Source organism: Strigops habroptila, chromosome 1 (assembly GCF_004027225.2).
Source record: "Strigops habroptila isolate Jane chromosome 1, bStrHab1.2.pri, whole genome shotgun sequence".
Lineage (NCBI taxonomy): Eukaryota > Metazoa > Chordata > Aves > Psittaciformes > Psittacidae > Strigops > Strigops habroptila.
The window spans coordinates 41,817,677-41,840,337 of NC_044277.2; the positions used below are offsets into that span (position 1 = coordinate 41,817,677).

The 22,661-nt window shown below is 37.2% G+C and overlaps 1 protein-coding gene across 7 annotated transcripts in view; it reads right to left on the reverse strand.

Moving 5' to 3' along the window:
- The window catches only part of SNTG1 (syntrophin gamma 1), a 325,021-nt gene that overhangs the window by 213,383 nt on the left and 88,977 nt on the right, over window positions 1-22,661 (reverse strand). Inside the window, exon 1 of one of the 7 annotated variants that reach the window (XM_030499488.1) lies at window positions 12,265-12,306. The exons of the other annotated variants lie outside the window; for them this stretch is intronic. The gene's annotated coding sequence lies outside the window, so the exon portion shown is untranslated. Of the gene's footprint in view, window positions 1-12,264; window positions 12,307-22,661 lie in introns of those variants that run through there. 7 annotated transcript variants of the gene reach the window in all.

Below are 22,661 nucleotides of genomic sequence, written 5' to 3' on the forward strand. Positions count from 1 at the left end.
GAAGACTGTGGAGAATACAGAAAAAAAAAGAAAAAAAAAAAAACCAAAAACCAAAAACCAATTAAATATAAATTCTTAATATAAATATACATCTCAATATAAATAAAAAGCAGAAAAATTGCAACATGAAGGAAAGAGTAAGAAAGAGGAACAGTATAGCTTGAGGGATTGTGAAGATACAAAGAAAGGCTTGCAGAAAACAGATGAAATTAAAGGCTAGCGAGGTAATAAAAGGCAAGGGGGAGGAAATAATCTTTATGGATATAAAATTTAAACTCAAAAACTTTAAAAGATTATTCACATTATGAAACCACATTTGAATGAAGAAACCACATTGACGGATGGAGCTTTGAGCAACCTGATCTAGCGGAAGGTGTCCTTCCCAATCGGGAAAGGACCAAAAGATCTTTAATGCCCCTTCCAATCCCAACCATTCTATGGTTCTATGATTCTACCCCTAAGCTCCAAGATACTGCTAACAAACCTGATCTGTTGTCAGAAAATGGGCGTGCTGTTGAATAAGAGCCAAACATTAATTTATTCACAGAGAGAAGATATGACAGTAGAATGTACATTAAAAAAAAGCAATAAAGATCTGCTGCACACACCTTTGAGGAAAAATAATTAAGAACTGTAATGCTGTATAATATGTTTGCCAAATGTGAACTGTATAAGCTAAGCACAAGTGGCAGATACCTACCTGATATTACAGACATATTAGTGTATCTTCAACAGACTGAAGTACTGGTCTGTAGCTTTCTGAATTCTTTACCTGAATACATGATAGACCTTCAGGTATCTAGGCATCACAGAATCATAGAATCGTAAGGGTTGGAAAGGACCTTAAGATCATCTAGTTCCAACCCCCCTGCCATGGGCAGGGACACCTTGCACTAAACCATGTCACCCAAGGCTCTGTCCAACCTGGCCTTGAACACTGCCAGGGATGGAGCATTCACAACTTCCTTGGGCAACCCATTCCAGTGCCTCACCACCCTCACAGTAAAAAACTTCTTCCTTATATCTAATCTAAACTTCCCCTGTTTAAGTTTAAACCCATTACCTCTTGTCAGATCACTACAGTCCCTAAGGAAGAGTCCCTCCCCAGCATCCTTATAGGCCCCCTTCAGATACTGGAAGGCTGCTATGAGGTCTCCACACAGCCCTCTCTTCTCCACGCTGAACAGCCCCAACTCTCTCAGCCTGTCTTCATATAGGAGGTGCTGCAGCCCTCTTATCATCCTCATGGCCCTCCTCTGGACAGCTCCAACAGCTCCATGTCCTTTTTATGTTGAGGACACCAGCACTGTACACAATACTCCAAGTGAGGTCTCACAAGAGCAGAGGGGCAGGATCACCTCCTTCAACCTGCTCGTCACACTTCTTTTGATGCAGCCCAGGATATGGTTGGCTTTCTGGGCTGCAAGTGCACACTGCCAGCTCATATCAAGCTTCTCATCAACCAACACCCCCAACTCCTCCACAGGGCTGCTCTGAATCTCTTCTCCTCCCAACCTGTAGCTGTGCCTGGGATTGCCCCAACCCAGGTGTAGGACCTTGCACTTGGCTTGGTTAAACTTTGTTGGCTGAGGGCACACTCAATCCCACTGTCCATGTCGCCGACAAAGATGTTGAACAGGACAGGTCCTAACACCGATCCCTGAGGGACACCACTCGTTACTGTTTTCCAACTGGACACTGAGCACAACTCTTTGCATGCGGCCATCCAGCCAGTTCTTTATCCACCGACTGGTCCATCTATCAAATTGAAATCTCTCCAATTTAGAGACAAGGATGTCGTGCGGGACAGTATCGAACACTTTGCACAAGTCCAGGTAGATGACGTCAACTGCTCTGCCCCTGACCATCAGTTCCGTGGCTCCATCATAGAAGGTCACCAAATTGGTCAGGCAGGATTTCCCCTTAGTAAAACCATGTTGACTGTCACCAGCCACCTCATTGTCTTTCATGTGCCTTAGCATGCTTTCCAGGAGAATCTGCTCCAAGTTTTTGCCAGGCACAGAGGTGAGGCTGACTGGTCTGTAGTTCCCCGGGTCTTCCACCTTCCCCTTCTTGAAAATGGGGGTTATATTACCCTTCTTCCAGTTATCAGGAACTTCACCTGACTGCCATGATTTTTCAAGTATGATGGACAGTGGCTTAGCAACTTCATTCGCCAGCTCCTTCAGGACCCGTGGATGGATTTCATCAGGTCCCATCGACTTGTGCACGTTCAGATATAGCATATACTTTTAAATTGGTAATATTAATGAATCTTTTTAAACCTGTGGACTCTGAGTAATTTCAAAATTCAGATGTCAGAGTTTGATAGGAGTCATGACCAATGAGAACAGCCACACCTTCCTCACTAAAATTCATATAGTATTATGATAACACAACTATAGAATAAATAAGCCACCACTACTAATAGGAAAGGCATAAAAGATGACTGCGGGAAACATTAAATGTGTTTGATGAGCTTGTTTACGTGACACAAAAGGGTTTCTTTCCACTGTCACAGCAACAGCAACAATGCAAAAGATACTGTATTTAATTATTTTCTACATTTTTCTACCAAGAACAAAACTTCAATTTACTTTACTTGGAGTTCTCATACTAAAAGCAGTGCTGGAAAAACACTAGTAAAACACAATACAATACAAAACCATACAGTATACTTAACGAAACCTTTAGAATGATCAGGAAGTGGGAGCAGGCTTTTACAATTCTTTCTTGCACACAGGACAAAAAAACATTACCTGTGCCTATTTACAAGGAATTACGTTAGTTCCCAAATCTAGAACTTTGCTCAAGAACTGTAGAAAAAAATCAGTAATTAATTTAAAAAAACAACAAAAAAACCCCCACAAACAAACCCCAGTGCAATTTGTACTTATTTAGGTGGGAGTTGCATCAGTTTCCACTGCAAGCAAATTTGACAAAGAATTGTTGAAATGTACCTTTGACCTGGTAGTGAACATAATACAGCTAATAGCTGTTAAATCTTTTTGTAACAGAAAATATTCATTATTCCAAATACTCCAATGTGTACATTGACCATTTTTACCAAAAGAAGTGTCAAAGTAAGTCCTCTATAGCTACCAAAAGAGATTTCTTTACAAAGTGAAATGTTAGTGTACTTCCTTAATTACCATTGACAATTCAGCAAGAACAAATACAATCAGGTTGTGTGTTCATCCATCTTTTTAAAAGAGTTCTATTCAGTTACAACAGTGTAATGGTGGATATAGTTACTATATGAAATTATTTAGAACAGAATTGAAAAAGTAGGGTAAAATGCTTCCTCTTCATAACAACATATTCTGGATAGAACAGTAACCCTCTATTAAAATTATGACAGGATTTCAAGGTCCATAAGTCTTTATCACTCTTTTAACTGCAAGACATGGAACTAATTTAATGTATGTGACTCTTAACAAAGTTGCCCAGTCTTACTTGAAAATAAGTATTCTCAAAATGTTACTGATTTGTAGTAAGCATTTTATCCATGTTTAATAAGAAAAAAGCACTTGGAATAAAATCTAGACAATTATAAATTAGATTTAGACCAAGAAAATGTTCTGTCCTTAAAATACTTCAGAAAATTTATGTTTCTAATTAAAATAAATTCTCAAAAGTGTTCTAGAATACTAAAAAATATCTCTCCAATGGGATGTCCAAGAAACCAGGGGTTTAATGGTAAATAAATAAATGGTGAAAGTAAGTTATACTGAGGTTCAAACTTTTCACTTTTAATAAATGAAAGTAATGAAACATTGACAGAGACAGCTGCTGATTTGGTGACATTTGAAGTCTAAAGTATTATTCTTTTTCTCATTAAATCACTTCAGTTTTATACCTTTTGTATCCTTTTAGTAGAAGCCCAGAATCCATCTGTCAGGCTAAGCTCCTGGGCTAATAAGTTCCACTGCATGTCTCTTGTGTCATTAATCTTTACACCGAACCCAATTTTACTTATCATAAGCACCCTGTCTCCTTCTCTGGACCTTGCTCTCTGTGTACAAATAGCAAACTAGCAGAGAGGAGGACTGGTGTACATCTCATATCTGTAACACACCAGAAAAGATTTCTGAATTCCATCTTCTCAGCTTTTTTTGTGTATAGCTATCTACAGTTGGGACTGGCTCCTTTCTCAATTGTAGATGATACATGCCATTTCACAAGAAGGATAAAAAAAACAATGGCATGCAGCATAAATCAAGGCAGAACACAAAGGAATGTATAGTATGTGCTGCTCATGCCCTACTAGCCTGAAACCTGCCCATGATGTAGACTCCATGATCTTAATCATATAAAGAAAAGTGTGATCATTTCAAAGACCTCATGGGAAACCTAATGCTAACTCACAACCTGTACATCCAGAGTAGTCTTAGATGCAATCTGCAATATCATTAAGCAAAAAATTAACAAAGTCTTTGACCTGTAAATTTCTTTCAAAGACAGCAGCTTCAGATAAAAGACCAAAACTACTCATGCTGAAGAAGAGATGTGAGAGAGTCAGAGAGAGAGAGATATCCAAAATCTGAACTACTCTCAGGTTCTTGGAATCCAAAGATGCTGGAAATAACAGAAGAAAATGCTGATGTTTATTAACTTGCATAAACATAAATATTAAATTATGTTCCTCCCATTGTACTCCTCTTCTGCCCGAGAAGCTTAAAACCTGCCTTATGAGATTTTTAGATACATTATATGAGCGTGTCACTTTTTCGTGCATTTAGCATTTGTGTAACGAAAGCAAGGACGAGAAAAATAGGTATCTGGTTTTCATATTCTTTCCATCAACAGCTTCTACCTTTCATTTTCTTATTCTGTTTTTTATCACTAGAAGTTGTGAGTTCTAGCATATCCAAATCTGGAAGCAAGAAAATACCAGGAAAAACAAGGGCTATTTCAGCTCTTGTTTGATGTTAGAGATGCCTGGATGGCCAAGGCAGTTAGTTAGTGAAAGAAACATAGAATTGTAAAATCACAGAATGTCTTTGTCAGTGTAACAGAGGAAATACAGAAGTGGAAAAAGACATTTAGGAAATTAACAAGACTGCTAAGATTGTATTCAGGGATTAATTTACAGCTGCCTTCATTATTACAACTACTATTAACAAAACCATTATAGAAAAATCTTATATTGATATGGAGTTCAATAAAACAAATAATCTGCTAATGAAATACGTTATAAAATTAATTGTTCCTTCCTTTGATTTAAAGGAATACCTGTGTTGAGGTGTCACAATTTGTAATGAAACATGGCTGAGAAAATTGAACATCAACCTAAGAAAATTTCTGAGGATAACTAGATTCTTAGCAAGAAATTAACTGCAGGTAGTTAAAAGTTACAGCAAACTTTGTTCTTTAATATAATTTTAAACTAATATTTACAAAATATGCTACTGCTTTCATGTCTCTAAACCAGCAAAACATCTCAGGAAACTGATTTTTGTGTACACGCAAGCCTTGCTTCATATCCATTGCATATTTTAAAAATAACAAAAATAACCTCATGCTTAAATATCACCACCGAGCAAATGTGAGGTAAAACAAGATATGTAATGACATTTAGCCTTTTTGGAGAATACGGAACTCAATATCCTAATATCTACAGTAAATCCAAAGTTTTCAGCAAAAGCTTTGATCCAAACAACATACAGAGACTGCAAAATCAGCCTAATGTCTATTTATTGAGCTGGTGGCAGGTGGACATATGAATGGCCAGACACCTTCCCCCCAGCACTACTGTATGAAACAAGCAGAAGCATTAAAGATCCATCTACAGAGCTTCTATATGGGTCTGTCCCCACTCACAGACTATGAAGTGCACAGAAGAAAGTGAGACATATTTGCAAATACCTATGTGAAATTTGTGAACTTGTTAGTGACGAAAAAAAATGTTTTCAAAATCTGAAGGTATTCAGTATTTGGGTTTTTTCTTAGAAGATATAAAATTACACAGCACACTGCTCACTCAAAAAATAGCATTCCTTTATGCTAAACACTATAATACCTATTTTCTGTGGGCAGACACTTAAAGCAAGAATATAAAATCAGTTCCCAGTCTTAACTGCAAATGCCAGGTCCCATGAGAAAATGGTCCAAAGCTTATTGTTGTCTGGATGTATTACTTGAAATGTCAATATAAAGACAAGTATTGCAAGCTCTTAACAGTTTACCTGACTTCCTTTGGCACAGGAGCCAACTGTTGTTCTACACATCATGCATATTTTCAATATTCATAGGCGAGCATTGTCTTGCAATATGCTCTTCTGACTTCCCCAGCCTTCTTCCCAGTCCTTTGTTTATTCTTTTGTTTTCATCAGATCCTGAACTTAATTCAGTCTTCTAGATTTTACTCCGACGACTATCAATTGATCTAAGTAACTTGGCCTCTGCTAATTCTTGCAGTAGGTAACTGCTGGTCGTAAACACACAGTAACAGAGACTTCAACACAAGTGCCATTTATTTCTGAATACAGTGCACAGAGTCTAAGCTAAGCAAAACAGGTTCCTCTTTCAAACAAATCAACAAGAGGAACATCTACTGACCAGCTGATGTCACCCACATGCCTCCCAGAAAGGAACTGCTGCACAAGGAACTTACAGCTTTGTTAGCTGTTGTAGGAAATCTACAGAAAGGACCTCTGCCATTTGTGGACCTTCTCCCTTACTTTTGCCAGTAATCTTTCCATGGTCTGAACATCCCAAGCTCCAGCCAGTGCAAACAAAATCTACCAATTCTAATCCTGCTTAGGCATAGAATCTTCTAACAATGGCCTATTTTGTAAAGTTACCTTGAAAAGAAAATAATAATGCTTTCTTGAATTTTCAGGCTTCTTTTGGCTATTGCACACACCAATTCCCCACTTAGCCCTTTGACTTCAAGCAGGCAGTAAAGGGTAAAACCAAGTGATACATAATGCATAATCTGAGTAAGAAATGAGATACATTTCCCAAACTTGTAATAAGTATTATATATATCGTACAGTACCTTTGAGGCCTACAGTCCCTAGGTCTTAATAGCATGTGGGATAGGGGAGAGGCAAGCAAATTATTAGACTAGCAAGATTTTGTGAGTTAACCCCGGTAAGCAGCTAACCACCCCTGAGCCACTCACTCACTCCCACCCTCAGTAGGACAGAGGAAGAGGAAAGGAAGAGTAAAAGAAAAAAAATGTGGGGATTGAGACAGAAACTGCAGAGTAAGTGAAGAGAGAAACAAAACAAAACAAAACAAACCCAAACAAAACAAAACAAAACAAGTGATACAAAGGATCACCACCTCCTACAGGTAGATCGATGTCCAGCCAGATCCTGAGCAAAGATGGCTAACTGAAGTAAAACCCCCTGTTTTTCTTTTTTCTTGCTGAGCACAATGCTATATGGCATGGAATATCTCACTGGTTAGTTCAGGTCATGTGATTGGTTGTGTGCCCTCCCACCATCCTGCCCACCTCCTACCTATTCACTGTGGCAGAAGGGGAGGGAGGGAGCATAGTGACAAAGAAAGGTCTTGACGCTGTTCAGCAATAGCTAAAACATCAGTGTGTTTTCAGTACTGTTTTGGTCACAAATCTAAAACACAGCACCATGCAGGCTGCTGTGAAGAAAATTAATTCTATCCCTGTCAGGCCCAGTACACAAGTGTTTTCTGAACAAATCATACCCAGAGGTGGATGGAGAAAATGATGTCTTGTATCTCTGCACTCATATCATTACACTTGTCTTCACAACAGAACAAGTTCCCGATACATAAACATTTTTGCTAACCAGTAACACTTTATATTTCCCAGTCTGATTTATGATATTCTGTTATAAATTATATTGGTTTCATAAAACAGACATGACTTTCCATAATACCTTTATTAGTCCTTTAACGTTACGCCTGAACTCTAAAGTCTGATTTGACCAAAGTACTTTTGTTCCAGGGTGAGAGATCTTCACTCACACCAACTCAAACCTCTCTTCATACAAACAATATTTAAGCATCCATTTTGGTCAGTAACTGTAATCCCAAAAGAGTAAGTCTCCTAGCATCCTGTACCCAGGGCCATGTGAACACAAGGCAACTCAACTACACATGTCCATTCAACTTGTTTAGCTGGAATCTACTACAAACTCAAGAAAAACAAGATTTTACTTTCTACATTTCAGAAGAGATTGCTAGATAATTATTTCAGAAATTTAAATCTTGTTACTAATTTAAATCTAGCAGGTAGCTAGCTATAGGATATGTGGGATATCAGGAAAATACCTAGGGAATAAATGTATAAATAAAAGAAGACACCACAGCAGCAGGCTTAATTTTTAAGGTTTAAGCAGAAAAGAAGGCATGCACTGACTTTTTACTTGTTCCATGTGGCCATCAAAATGAATTTAACAAGATACAAGACCTGCACAGCCCAACTTAATTTTATGAAGCAATTTTTCAAACAACTAATGTGCAAGATGAGAACTGGGTGCTTTATCCTTATTGTAGCAACTACATGGAAATTTGTCTGTCGACTCTCTTGCTAGTTGAAGTGTGTCTATTAATCCATTGAGTTTGGATCAATTTCAATTTTCTAATTTTCTGGGCAGCTTTCACAGAGACTCTATATTTCATAAAAAGAACCTCTCACAACACAAATTTTCTTCTGTCTTCCCATATGTTGCATTTTCCTTCAAGATAACTCTGGTCTAGTGCCCAAGGTTAACACGCTTCTGACATGGACCGGACGCACAGCTAATGAATTGTTCTGGACCTACAGAGACAAAAAACACCTGATTTCCTCTTGTGAGCAGGAATTCCCTCGTTCAAGAAGATACTTGTGCAGGGAAAGAGAAAAAATATTTTGCACCGTTTAAAAGGTTTATTTTACACTATTTTTTAAATTATTTTGTAAGCTCGGTATTGATGTTGTTGTAGCAATTAAAGCAGGCAATAATAAAAACAGGTTAATATACATCTATAGTAAACATAGGGTAAATATAGGTTAACAATGAGAGAACTCTCTGTTTGACAAACTAGTTGAGTGTAAAACATTATTATCTGTTGTATTTCAGATTTCACTTCCAAGATGGGATGACTATAACTGACTTATTATGATAAGCGTGTGGTATGGATGTTCGAGCAGGCTATTCTAGTTCTACATTTTTTCCTTTGGGCTTTTTGAATGGAACACTTTATTTTAAAGAATACTTTGTTGTTTGGAATGCAGACTATTCCACTAACATCACATGAACACAGCAGTACTAATCTTCATAATTAGCTTGGCTCCCATAAGACAGATTTGCTTCCCATTATCTCTGTCACCTCTGACTTGATGGCACTGATATGGTTTATGATAAAGCAATTGATAATTAATGTTATCTTGACCTAGGAACCCTCAGTCACAGATGTATTAGTTATGGAGAAGGAACAACAGATGTGTTTTGAAGATGGACTCAACAGAAGGCCACTAAAACTATGCTTCACTATGAATTCTGATTGCAAGGGTTATGCAAGTAGAACTTAGTGGACACACAGCCTCATGGGATAAGAAGAATGTTGCCTTCGGCTCCCTTTACAGTTGTTGGAGAGACAAGAACTTCTGTTGCACAGTCAATCCTATCCAAACCTTCACAGCCTCAGAGGATGCTTTCTCTCCATCCACTGCAAGAAAGACTAGAACAGCTGGCTGCACATCAGACACACCACAGTCAAACATCTAGCATTAGAGAGAATTAATCCAGGCCTTGGTGTTTTGCTATTCTCTTTCATTCACTTTGCATTAGAATTCTTGTTTTAATTGTATCATGGTTAATGAGTTTAACACAGTGGATGGATCCGCCAGAGAAAAGGTTCTGTAATTTCCTACACAGTGCTTAAAGGCAAAAGAAAATGGATGTTGCATTGTTTCTTCTCTTAATAGGCACATCCTAGTAAGAAAGAGATAGGGAAAACCTCTCCTTATAACTGCAATACATTGACACATTTTTAAATGTCACATTGTCAGCAAATATGTAAGAAAAGTTATGCCCTCTCTTTACGCACGAGTACAAGCACAGTCACCGCAGTGCACAGGGCTTTTTCTCTTTATGGTAGGGACTCAAAAGTAATTATCTTGACCATGGCTGTAAACCACAGATAACTAGACCGTTAAAGCCAAAAGGAAAAACATGTAGTTTGGAATGAATTAATAACTCAGATGAAAATACAACCATATGCATTACTTGATAGGTAGAATGGTATGGATGGTTCCCAGAAGGCATAAATACAAACAGAATACACTCAACAGTGGTTTTGTTACTGGATTTACAGCAAGGAGAGTAGATTTTCATCATAATCCTACATCAGAGACAGAAAGAGATGAGATGACTTACTGCAGATTAACAAGACTACTGCAAGATAAATAAACTGCACTCAGCATTTTCGAGTATTAGAATAGCTATAGTCAATGGAAACATTAAATTATATGCTCTGGTAATTAAGAAAGACTTAAGAAAGCTGTCTTTCTTCCTAAAGAAAAAAAGCAAACTCTGCTAAATTATGAAGATTTGAGATTCTTTTCACGGAAAAACTGTTTTCTACATCACTGAATGATTCCCTCGTATTATACACACCTTCTATCATCCACATCAAGTGATGAAAATAACTAGTGAATTATTTCTAAAAAGAAATACTCTTTACTTACCCAAATATACCTAAATATATCAAATAATATATCAAATCCTGCCCATCACTCATAGTTACAGGTAAAGGTTCTCCAGTGACAACCTGTCAGAGAAAAATCAGACTTTTTAAAAGGCCAAATTTTATTTCTTGAATAAGGACTGATCCTTTTCTACCACAAAACATATCTACTGCAGAATATTGTATTTAAATAAAACACTACCAAAATTAAGGAACAGAGAAATGTTCATAGTTTTAAGGATTTTCTTTCATAATATCTTCTTTCTAGTCATGGAAATCATGACAAGTAGGTGACAATATGTCTCTTCTGCTTTTTCAGAGCAACTCACTACTGACAGAGATCTCTCACTCTCATGATCTTCTACTCTTTTCCTTCAGTCAGAAGGACAAAATACCCAACTGCCATCTCAGCTGTTTTAGCCCTCACCAGCAGATTCCCTTCTGAAGATTTCAGTCATTTCTGTGACAGTGCTGTCGTTCTTGCTTAACAAACAAGTCATGCTTTCTTCTCAGAAGATGAAGTTATAATTTTGTATTTCAGTGATAAAAACACACAAATGTACAATTAGTCTTTAACCAGAAGACAAGTCAGCAGAACAACAGCAAGAAATTTGATGCAAGGCATATATGGTGGAATTTACTGAATGTGATTCAACCACCTAAGAGGTAGACATCTAGCCTTAGATTTCCCTTTAGTTGAGAGAAAAGCATCATCTTCTCCAAGAGTGATTCATTCTACCTAGCTTTGATATCTTCTTTATAAACAAATGAATCCTCTTTGACCACACCTTTCAGGTGTAACTGAGACCAATGCCATTTAAGATGCCCTAGAAAATGAACAGTGCTGTACTATTGTACAGCATGCAACTGAACTAACTGCAAATTCTTCATATTCAAATGTACATAAACATATACAATGTGTTTATATACATAAACAGGTGTACAGCAATTGCTCTGGGGCCTGTGTGTATATATATATGCAGCTATTCATATGTACTATGTATGCATACATAAGAAAAGATTTACAAAAGTGAAATATATTTGGAACAGAAGGACAGAAAGTTTGGTTTGTTTCAGTTTGGTTTGTGGACTACTATTATGATTTTAATTAGCAAAATACTCTGGAAAAAGATACTAAGTCTTAACCTAATGATGTAATACAGTCATGCCAGTCATTTCTGATAACCCAAAAGTACCTGAAGGTCCTGCTTTTATAGGTTTGTTGGAGTTTTTGTTTACTTGTTTTATTTTTTGTTTTGTTTTCTTTGTTGTTTGTTCATGGGGTTTTTTGTTTTGTTTTGTTTGGGGTTTTTTGGGGGGGAGGGGTGAGGGGTGTTGGGTTAGGTTTTGTAGTTTGGTTTGGTTTGGTTTTATGATGGTACAGTCCTGTTTCACAATGTTTCCGAGATATTTCACATTCAGGAATGGTGGTTATGACATGACATTTCCTGTCTCAACAACATAAATTTTGGCTTTACCATTTTCAAGTGATTCCAAAGGTGCTACAAAGCTGACATGTTCAGTACCATAATGAAAGCTAGACCTTGTATCTATCTGATCTAAATAGCCACAAGTAAGGATTACATCCTTTAATACAACCTTATCAGCCACATGTGTATTCAAGCCCCTGGGGAAACCGGTTGCCATAACATGAACCTGAAAGACATAAAAGATCAAAGTATTGAAGTAAGGTTAAAGGAGAAAAGTCTCTGCACAGAATGATTTCCTGCTGCATATAACCTGCAACACTGGCGCTGATCAGAAATATGAGAACATGAGACTGTGTGTCCTGGGTTCAGCTATAGCAGTCATTTTTCTCCTGCTGAGTAGCTGGTGCAGTGCTGTGTTTTTTAACTTTCAGCCTGGGAACAACGCTGATAACACCGATGTTTTTAGTTGTTGCTAAGTAATGTTTATTCCAACCAAGGACTTTCTCAGTCTCATGCTTTGCCAGGGAGGAGGGGAAGCCGGGAGGAAGCAGAGACAGGACACCTGACCCAAACTAGCCAAAGGGGTATTCCATACCACAGCACGTCATGCCCAGTATATAAACCGGGGGGAGTTACCCGGAAGGCCCAGATCACTGCTCGGGTCGGGCTGGGTATCGGTCGGCGGGTGGTGAGCAATTGTATCCTCTCCCCTTGTTATTTCACTAATCGTTATTATCATTGGTGGTAGCAGTAGTGGTTTTGTATTATACCTTAGTTGCGGGACTGCTCTTATCTCAACCCGTGGGAGTTGCATTCTTCCCATTCTCCTCCCCATCCCTCCGGGAGCGGGGGGAGGAAGAAGGGGGGAGGGGGGGGAGTGAGCGAGCGGCTGTGTGGTTCTGAGTTACCGGCTGGGCTCAAACCACGACACTGTGTTCAGTTCTTATTAAGCAAATGAATGACAATATAATTTCATGCTTCTCAGTAATTCAAGACAAATACTCAGAGTATTCATTTTTCTCCAGTTTGTTTTCTGTATCCCATGCTGTCTGCTTTATAGAGAAGAATGAAAAGCAAACACAGAAAAAAAAGAATGAAGTATCAAGGCCAAAGAGGACAGCATACAAACAAAGCAGCAAGCAAAATCAAATTAAAAATATGAAACAATAGCTTATTGCAAAAAGAAGCATTTGTAGAACATTCTTGCACAGAATGAGTGTATAATTTAGGTTCTTTCAACCTTCCAGTAACAACGAGGGGGGCTTTAAGAAAATAATTAAAAATAATTTTAATAACATCCACCACATTTTATTGTGTGCTGACCTAGGCTGCAATTTATACTATTTTTGATATTTTACAGCATTTATTCCACAATTTGAGTTCTGATTCAAACCCAAAAATATTTTCCAATATTTAAAACAATTTACTTGAAAGCTTTGCAGAGGTTTTACCATCCACTTGTCAATCTTAACTGTATTTAAAGAAAAGTTAGAGACACAACAAGACGTATGATACAGATTATGGCACGACCTCACATATAACATGTAATTTCTAAACCTATAGAAAAGGTGATTCTTAGTGCAAAATATAAAGATATAAACGCACAGATATGATATAAAGAGTTAGGTGAAAGAACAGAAAGTCATTTAGAACCGTAGAAGAGCTTCCAGTAGCACATACTGATTTAACATTTGGTCACATGTTGCTTTCCCTTATTTATTTATTTTGGCTTGAATTAAACACATTATTTTGACCTCCATCTGTCACAAAGCAATCCTTGTCCCAGTTTTTGTTTGTATCTTTCTCTGTTTCCTTCACAGCATTAGCATTTCTCCTCCACTAAGAATGAGTGGTCTCTTACAAGGCCAGTATTTCAAGTAGTGATTTTGAAGACGACATACTTGACAGGAGTTTGGTAAGCGCTACTTCACATTCACATTAACATAAATGTCCATAAGCATTTTGAAAAGGATTTTGTGGAAAATCTCAGCGTACCTATTCTTATAAACTGGCCTATTTGCAAGGACAGGGAGGAAGAAAACATGACAACTGACATCACTGGTGAAGGGAATAAGGCAAGGCAAAAAACTTAACTAGGGCAAGAAACAAAGGGATATGAGCCAAACGAACAAAAATACCTCTTGAAGGTACTTCTAGGGATACATCTTATACTTCCTACCAGCTGTAAATTAAAACATATTTGAAAACAACTAAAGCTCTACACCTGGGTTGGGGCAATCCCAGGCACAGCTATAGATTGGGCAGAGAAGAGATTCAGAGCAGCCCTGCAGAAAAGGACTTGGGGGTGTTGGTTGACGAGAAGCTTAACATGAGCCGGCAGCGTGCGGTTGCAGCCCAGAAAGCCAACCATATCCCGGGCTGCATCAAAAGCAGCGTGACCAGCAGGTCAAAGGAGGTGATCCTGCCTCTCTACTCTGCTCTTGTGAGACGTCACTTGGAGTACTGCCTACAGTTCTGATGTCCTCAACATAAAAAGGACATGGAGCTGTTGGAGCGAGTCCAGAGGAGGGCCATGAGGATGTCGAGAGGGCTGCAGCACCTCCCGTATGAAGACAGGCTGAGAGAGTTGGGGCTGTTCAGCCTGGAGAAGAGAAGGCTGCGTGGTGACCTCATAGCAGCCTTCCAGTATCTGAAGGGGGCCTATAAGGATGCTGGGGAGGGACTCTTCCTTAGGGACTGTAGTGGTAGGACAAGGGGTAATGGCTTCAAACTTAAACAGAGGAAGTTTAGATTAGATATAAGGAAGAAGCTCTTTACAGTGAGGGTGGTGAGGCACTGGAATGGGTTGCCCAGGGAGGTTGTGGATGCTCCATCCCTGGCAGTGTTCAAGGCCAAGTTGGACAGAGCCTTGGGCCACATGGTTTAGGGCAAGGTGTCCCTGCCCATGGCAGGGGGGTTGGAACTAGATGATCTTAAGGTCCTTTCCAACCCTTACTATTCTATGATTCTATGATTCTATAAGTGGGGAAAGCATAATTTTAATAAGAGATTTATGCACATTTATTTTATTCTTATTGTAAAATTAAATTCTGAATTCTTTCTAGACTGGTTTAAGTATTGCCATTGAATTCTGTAGATCAAGAAAGATTTCCAGATATAGTTCAGGTACTCTCATCAACTTCCCACTAACAACCCACTAACTTTTGTTAAGTGACAAAACTGTCTTAAACTTTATTTAATAAAGTCAGAAGAACCAATCCTGTCATTACTTGACATACTTATAAAATTTCTGTAAGTAGCATAATCAAACTCACACAGACGCTGGTACTTCAGAAAACAGTATTTTTTTGATATTCCCACAGTCAGAAATTTCAATTCACATTATTTCAATTTTCAGACATTTGCTCTATCTTCATTTTACCGAAAAGACTATGCTGAGTTACTTATGTAATAAACCTGCGGAGTCAAGATGTTCTTAAAATTATTTGAACTTAAGCAGTTCAACTCTTTCTGTAGTATTTGACAAGCAATCTTAATGTTTTTGAGATCACTGTTTGATCATTCTCATTATTGAGACTAAAAGTATATGATTTTCTTTAAGTCCTAAGGCTTAGGCTCAAAATTCCTACAGGATGTTATTTCATTGTAAAAACCAATATAATTGTCCTTGAAATCGTAACACACATAAAAAAGCCACTTATAAGGAGTTCCATATTCCAAGCTTCCATACTGTAGGCTAAACATCAATAATGCCGGGGTGTTTTATTTTCCCTTCTGAAAAACGCATGACCTCAAGCCAAATGAGTCTCAAACTAAGATTAAGATGAGCCAATGTGGCATGTGCATTTTCACTCAACTTCAAAAATGTAGCTGTCCAGTACAAACTGTAAAATCAAGAGACAACTCTCCAGCAGACGAATCAGACTTCTGCTTCATAGGATGTCCAGAGGGATTACAATTTTAAAACAGCAGAAAGCTTAGTAGCAGAAACTCTGACTGCAGTACAAACAGCAAGCTGCATACACTGTTTCTGATCACAATGGATGAGTGAAAAGGAGGAACACGGTCAAGTACATGCTCACAGTCAAAGCACTCAAGTCATGGTGCTTCCTGCAATCCCAAGCAAAATGGTGCTGACAAGCTAAACATGGGAATCGGTGTACTGGAATCCAAATGCTCTGTTTTACATGGGTGTAAGATAAACCACATACTCTCACTTGCAGAAGCTAGGCAGGCACCACCAGAAGATAACAAACAGCAACTGCAAGATGAAAAATACTGGTATATTCTACACCCACTTCTACATCTGCACCTACTCTACATCAAGAATCAAGACTTGCTACATTATTTGTGGTGGTTTCTCCCTGAAGAGCTGATGACTGATTACTTTGGAGAGCCCATAATGGCACCTCCACCCCACAACTAGTTATCTTACCCTCACCTGTAGCCATGTCTGTTGTCCTACGACATTGGCAGCAAATACTAAGAGGGTTTTGGACAGGTGGAAGAATTTAAAATGGTAAGGTGATGTAAAAGAACAGCTAATTACAGTCTTTAGATAATCAAGTGAATGAATCCTTGGAGCAAACTGTAAATGTTAAGCAAAGAATTCTGCTCAGTAGGGACCAGGTGAGAAGAGCAGTGACACAAGCAGCAGTAACACATTACTTCCAAGTCATTCCCTTCCTACGTGAAACAGCAGGAGTCATAAAATTCATCCTTCTCATTTCTCTCTGTTCTACAGAAATACAATTTCTGTGGTTTCTTTATATCTTTCTATTGTGACTTTATCATAGTAACCAAGATCTAAAACTGGGCTTTGTAAACCAAGATTTTCCTCAGATAAATAAATTCTGAAAATCCACAAAAGCAAGATGGACTCACACTATTGCACTGAACAATCAGGCTCCAGTTGTCCATAAAGGACAATTGTGTAGTTTAGATCACACATCAGTTGTACTTGCTTAAAAATTTCTACTTATTATCTAACTTTCTCAACAAATTGAAAATGGTATGTAAATTCTAATTCATCTTGCTTTTAAAAATAATGTACCTTCCATTCACTGTGACAATATTAGAGGTGGCATGGCTGATCATTTCAATTTCTAAACCTTCCCTACGTTCATGTTCTATCTAAAATTCCATCTGCTCGCTAATAGTATCACCTGTAGGACCAGACTCTTTCCACCTGCTGAGAAAAAGCACAGAGCACACAGCACCCAGCAGTAAGCAGAACTAACACAAGGAACATGATAGTGAGATTCTACAACACAGACAAGTTTTGATTCCGGTAATTCCTTTTGTGCCCTGGGTTATAATCTATTGTTCTTACAGCAAATGCGAAGCAGATATTTATAAATGGCACACAGAAAGGCCAAACAACTTATTGCAACTTGATTTGCAGTATCCTATTGTTTTGCTTATGTAATTTAAGCATAAGCAGAAAACTTTCAGGAAACACCACAATCACTCAAGTTTTATGTAGTGAAACACAAATATGAAACAATTTCAAAATTCAAATCCAATACTTTTCAGACAGCTAGCTTGTCATACTCTTTTTTTAGAGTTTGTTTTCTTCTTGCAATGCTTTCATGCTTAGCTTTAAGAATCCGAAGCTCAACAGAATTACTGAAATGTTTAAGTACATGTATGTTTGCAAGATCAGTGTTTCAGCCTTGTCTTTTTACACACCGTGTAATGCACAGCCTATGATGAAACATTATAATAATGGTTAAGCCCTACGGCAGTGGCCCTTTGTATCCGAATCTTCATACTGTGAATTGTTCATCAGGCAATTCATTTTAAGTGTAACAGAAGTATTTCTTATATGGGAACAGACGCCTTCAATGGCTAAGCTCTTTATTTGATTCTTACACCCTAAGATTCCCACTGTGTACAAGGTGCTAATCATGTTAAGATTCTGGTAACACAAGAGGAAGACACTTAAGTTATGTACTTTTAGAGGCAGAAACACAGTTAAAAATGTTTAGGCATGTAAATCAAACATAATAAAGCTAGCCGATAGCACTTGCTTTGTTCACAGTGCTGGCTTATTTCTTTCTCAACCTATTCAGTCTGCATGGTTATAAAAATATCAGACTTGCATTATGTTTGTATTTATTGCACTACTCCTAATTTGATTTTCCAGTGTTGGATTCTTAAAAGCTTATTTTTAAGGCTTAATCTTAAATATGTCTTAATCTTAAATAAGTGAAGAAGCTAACAGGGAAAAATCTAAGTTGCTCCTCTCCTCTGCTAAAATATTTTGGAGCAAGAAGGAAAAAAAAAAAAATTGTTAACTGTTCTGTGTATTTCTTTGTGTCTAGCTTACCGTATTAACCATTCACAAGCATCAACCAAGAGGTAATATGATGTAGTTAGTGGCTGTATGTTTTATCAGATACCTTAAGACATGAAGGAAATAACAAATGCAGTACACAATGGACAATGAGAGACTAGGAAGGTCTAGCAAGTTGTTCAACGTGTAGACTGATGTCTACAGTCAACAACTGTTACTCTTGAAATGATCAAAATTACACTTTCGTCAACACTGGGTGGCTCATTTCCCTGGCAAGTTATCACTGTGACTTGAGTAGCAGAACTTAATTTCACATATTTTTAAATGAAACCTTCTTTCTTTTGTGAAATTAGAATTCCCACACATGAAACTGGATAAAGTCAGATCTTGCACATCTAGAGTTGGGGAGACAAAAAGTAGGAACGCCTTTTCTATAATATCTCTACTCACATCTATGCATTTTTTTTGTGCCTAGTTTGTGTGAACAAAGAAGGACAAATAAAGATTTTCCACTGTAGTAACATTATGGAGAGGAAGAAGAAGAAAATATAACTTTCAAGGGTTCTATTGCAGTTTTATCTCTTAGCATTATTATAATTCACTTTATTTAACTTACAGACTATGTGATTTACTTCACTAAAGTTAGTATATTTGGTTATGATTTTTAAAAACCAATCAGGCCCCATAAATAGAATATAACTATTTTAACTGTGTATAACTTAGTTTCAATTTAGAGATAGTAAATATACTGTGTAGTTCTTGACATTCAAGTTTCCTGTCCTTAAGCTGCCATTATTCTTTAATTTTTATTAGATACCTTTTTTTAATAGAGTTAAAAGGAGTTCAGAGTAGTGAGAAATTTAACACAGCTCATGGATGGTTTCCAAACATTTTGCTAAAAAAATTCTGCTAGCAATTGTTATGAAAGATTTTTCTTCCTTCACTTTGGCATTCTGGAATAGAATAAAGCTGAATTCTTAAACTATTAACTTACTCCCCTTCACAAAAAAAAGTATTAATTCATTAAACAACTTTAATGTTTGGAGCTTATGTTCAATCCACTTCAGCATAAACAAATATTTAACATTTATCTTTTATGAAGTATTCACACAGTTCCACATGTTCTTTATTTTAAGCATCTTTGCCTCTATACTTAACTAGTAAGCTTGTGATGAAAATAGATTATTAAATCTGGCTTTCTGGGAAAATGAACAAACAAAGAAAACCAAAACAAAAAACAAAGACAAAAAAACAAAACAAAACAAACAAAAAAACCCAAACAAACAAACAAAAAAACCCAAAACCTCATGTCTTCTTTATAACTACTTACTGAATGAGTTTGATCAGTGATGTTAAGTTAAATCCTAAATCCCACTGCAAGAGTAAAAAGGGATTAAGCAAAATTAATTTCAGAAGTCATGAGTTTTCTGTCTCTATTACTGGTTGCTCTGGCTCGGATAACTATTTTCTAGGACCACTGGATGTGGACTGCAGGTGAACGTATGCAAACACACTTACACCTTGACTGATGAAACCCTGCAAAAACATAGACAGGAGCTGGAGCTCCCCTTCAAGCCAGCTCTCGTGGTTACCGTAAATATCTCCTAGCATAGGCTCAGGTGTGAATCATACAAAGGAGAGTAAAACTCCTGATGTTCTTCAGATGAAAGCAGCTCATATCTCTGCTTAGACGATGTTTGCTATCACATGTGCAAGAGAAATGGAAATTTTTTTACTAGGTTAAATCTTAACTCCACTGAATCTTACTTTGCGAACTGTGAACTGTAATTGATGAAGGTTTTAATTCTGCAATACTGCTAGGGAACAGCTATAGGTGCAAAAATAAATTGGAGGTTTTATTTATATTCACAGGTTTTACTTGTTCTTCTTGCAGCTTTACTGCTTATTTTTATTTGAGTGTTAGTTTATTCCAGAAGAATTAATGGAATTATGAAATATTATCATCAGTCTCCAACTCTCCCTTCCCTGAAGAGAGTGTTGGAAAGTTTCACAGCTTACATCATATTTCTTTATTTAAACAATCTACTGCAATTTACAAAAAACGTCAGTCAGTCAAATAAAAACTTTATATTATAGGGTAGAAAAAGCTAACTGATGCTCCAAATGCAAGCCTGGCATGAAAAAAGGGAACCTGGCTAAGATACCTCAAATGATAGGAAGTCTTCATTTTTTTTACCTTTGCAGAGCTTCAACTCAAATAGCACTTTTTTTTCCCCAGTAATTATAAGGACAATAAGCAATACTTAATTTACAATTATTAAGTTTTCTGGGCACAGAAAAAGAAAGCAACAAAGCAACGTCCTCAGGCAATCCTGTTTCATTTAATCTTTTTTCTTCTCCCTTCCAGAGCTTTACTGCTTTGTTCTTTATTATTCTTTCTACGAGCTTTCATATTCATTTGAACTGGAATGTACTGCTGTATATGGAAAGTCATGTGTGCAATCTTTAAAGTGTCTGATCTTACTAAAACAATGAAGACTCTTAAAAATGAAAACTCTGAAATTCTCTGTTTTTCTTTTATGACAGGGGGAGGGAGAAGGGGGAGAAGGGGAGGGAACCACAGTTGAAGTAATTATTTTATTCTAATATTTTTCTTCCACAAATTATTGACTTTATAGCTAATTACAATGTAGCAGTTAAATCTGGTAAAGGAGTAGTGGTATGGTGAAATTCTATGTTCATTGTTCTTTTCAACCTCTTCTAAAAGCACACAAGTAATTCTGGAAGCACTTCAGTTTAGGACTGTGGTTACATGAACTCTGGTAAACTAGATATGCCAAAGCCTATTCTGTGCCACTAAGAGCAAGTGGCGTGACTTGCATGCAAAACGTTAAAATCTCTCTATTTCAGAACAGAGAGGCCTTATCTATCCTAGTTATCAAGAACCATCATTCACCTGTGCTAGTCCCTAAATTGCCTCTAAATACTGTTTGAGAAAGTGTTAACTGCATAAACCCAAGCATTTTAGGGAACATGCCAAAAACTAAACAGCTCTAGCCCTGTTTGCTACTATATATAGCTTTTAAGTCCAGCATCTTCTAAAGCACAAAGCAACAGCCCCTTAAACTCTTTGGGATATAATACATTGCTCTCATCATAAAAATGACTAGTTTTAAAACCTAAACTTTAAGCTCGAAATTTAACAGTCTCCATTCTGTACTTGGGAACTACAAGCACTGCTATGACCATTCAGCAAAGCCATCCTTGCATTTAAAGATTTTGTAATTACCATGTTTTAAAGCAATTACTATAAAGCAATATGCAGCAATTAATATAACTACTGTGATATTAAAATAATTAAGCCAACACAAACTATTTAAAAACTTGAAACTTGCATTTTATATTGATACTTCTGTGAACTTTATTTCAACATAGAGTTACTTTCTCTCTATTGCTCACAACTGCTTTACACTAAATAAAGTTTACCAAAATCAAAGGAACAAAATATTTTTAAACACGACATTAATAAAAGGCATCACTGGGGGGGGGGGAAAGTAGCCTAGTGAAAATCATGACATCCTGAAGGCATATGTTGCTTGTATTTGCCATCACTTGATTACTAGTGTAGTAACATAGATGAACATGCTAGCAGTTGGCTAAGCATCTTTGTATTTTTTTGAACACAGGTACAGGAAAATAATAATTCTAGCACCATAAACTCACATATATAGACGATCAAATTATTTCTAGCTGTTCAGCTGGTTCAGTAGTCTATATTAACCTACATTCTCTTAAAGTTTGATACAGTTCACTTTTCTATGGAGCAACTTCCAACTAAATAAACAAGTAAATAAAAGAACTTTTAAAAATAATTCACAGCTAGTAAGTCCCCTTTTGTGAAGAAAAGTAATGCTTATATGAAATATATGGAACTAGGAAATTTTAGGTATGCTTAGCTTTCCTACAAACCGTAATCATTTAATGATTTTCCTAAGGCCAGGTTGGACAGGGCTTTGAGCAACCTGGTCTAGTGGAAGGTGTCCCTGCCCATGACAGGGGAGTTCCAAGAACTAGATGGTCTTTAAAGTCCCTTCCAACCCAAATCATTCTGTGATTCCAGCATAGGAAGGAAGGCAATGGTGGTTTCTTTTGGTCTCTGATAGGGTTTGTAGGATGTTGATTTGTTTTTTGTTTTTTGGTGGTTTTTTTTTGACAAAGTCTTGACATTGATTCTACAGCAAAATGGATTTTTTATGTCTTGTATCCCTGCTGACCCTACTGAGTACTATTTCTATTTCTGTCCCAGTGAGTCAAAGGCATGGTTACCTCCATTTCCAGCTTACAGA